Source organism: Eumetopias jubatus, unplaced genomic scaffold (genome assembly GCF_037043125.1).
Source record: "Eumetopias jubatus isolate StellerSeaLion01/CBP00866 unplaced genomic scaffold, mEumJub1_p1.0 scaffold_6, whole genome shotgun sequence".
NCBI classification, from domain to species: Eukaryota; Metazoa; Chordata; class Mammalia; order Carnivora; family Otariidae; genus Eumetopias; species Eumetopias jubatus.
In genome coordinates, this window is record NW_028274812.1 from 50,365,979 (window position 1) to 50,367,686 (window position 1,708).

Consider the following 1,708-nt stretch of genomic DNA (forward strand, 5'->3'; position numbering starts at 1 on the left):
TTTTATTATTTTATTTTATAATTTTATTTTATCTTATCAGACTTATCAAGAAAAAAAGAGAAAGGATCCAAATAAATAAAATCACAAATAAGAGAGGAGAAATAACAACAACACACAGAAATTATGAGAGTATCAGGAAGAACTGTATGCCAAGAAATTGGACAGCCTAGAAGTGGATCGATTCCTAGAAACATACAACCTATCAAAACTGAAAACTGAGCTTCCGTTCCCTCCCCGGCAGGGCGCAGCGGGGGTCGAGGCTGGATCGGGTTCCCCAGCCCGCCTGTCCCAAATCCCGCCGAGGGAGCCGCCGCGCGGAGGACGAGCCCAAGCGGGCACAGGGGAGCGGGAGCTCGGGCCGTCACCGTCCGGGAGCGAGGGCGCAGCCGCAGCGCGCGGCCAGCGCAGAGCCTCGCTGCGTTCAACAAAGGCAGCCCGAGCGCATGCGGCGTCTGCAAGTCCAAAATGCAGTACCAACAGTACGTGCAGCCGTGTCGAAAATTTGCAGCCGCCTTCCTGGCATTCATTTTCATCTTGGCAGCTGTGGACACTGCTGAAGCGGGGAAGAAAGAGAAGTCAGGAAAAAAAAGTGAAGAAGTCTGACTGTGGGGAATGGCAGTGGAGTGTGTGTGCGTGCCCACCAGTGGGGACTGTAGCCTGGGCACAGGGAGGGCACCCGGACTGGAGCCGAGTGTAAGCCAACCATGAAGACCCAGAGATGTAAGATCCCCCGCAACTGAAAAAGCAATTTGGAGCGGAGTGCAAAACCAGTTCCAGGCCTGGGGAGAATGCGACCCGAATACAGCCTTGAAGACCAGAACTGGAAGTGTGAAGGGAGCCCTCCACAACGCCGACTGCCAGAAGACACTCACCATCTCCAAGCCCTGTGGCAAGCTGACTAAGCCCAAACCTCAAGCAGAATCTAAGAAAAAGAAAAAGGAAGGGAAGAAACAGGAGAAGATGCTGGACTAATAGATGCCACCTTCTGTGGAACAAGAAAAGGACGCGAGCAAACAGGATCAGTTAACTATTGCATTTATACCTATGTAGGCTTTTTATTAAAAAATTATCTATAGCTTAAGTACACAATAGGCAGAAACACAAAGAACAGAAAAATTTTCTAGTAGCGTTTTTTTTTTAAATGTATACCATAGGACCACTAGGGGCTTATAATAAAGGACTGTAATCCTATTTAGAAAGTTGACTTACAGTACACGATACATGGTAGAAAATTGAGGTAAGTTTTTTGAAGTTATGTGATATTTTACATTTAAAATCTTTTTTTTTTTACTTTTTTTGTCTTTTGGCAGCAATTTATGTGTTATGACCATGTAAACTACTTTTCTTATTAATTTTTTCATGTACTCTTTTCTTCCCAATTGAGAAAAATATATACTAAACAAAGCAGCAATAAAATACAATCATCCTATCTGAGGAAAATATCTTGTTTTCTGCCAGTGGATTTAAAAAAAAAAAAAAACTTTGGTCAGCAAAAATGGGGAAGGGGGCACAGCATGCTCTAATTCAGTGTTGACTTTCTTTTTTTTTAAGAAAAGCATTAAAAGATATTCTTTCACTTTGGCAGGAACATTTGTTTTCTTGATGAAATTATTTTTCCTTCTGAGGAAAAAAAAAAGACTAGGAAAATAAATCAAGGTGATGCTAAAAAAAAAAAAAACCTGAAACAGGAAGAAATAGAAAATTTAAA

At 42.5% G+C, this 1,708-nt stretch overlaps 1 pseudogene; it reads left to right on the forward strand.

Moving 5' to 3' along the window:
* The first annotated feature begins 465 nt into the window (after positions 1–465).
* LOC114209879 (pleiotrophin pseudogene) lies at positions 466–979 on the forward strand (annotated as a pseudogene).
* Positions 980–1,708: the final 729 nt, after the last annotated feature.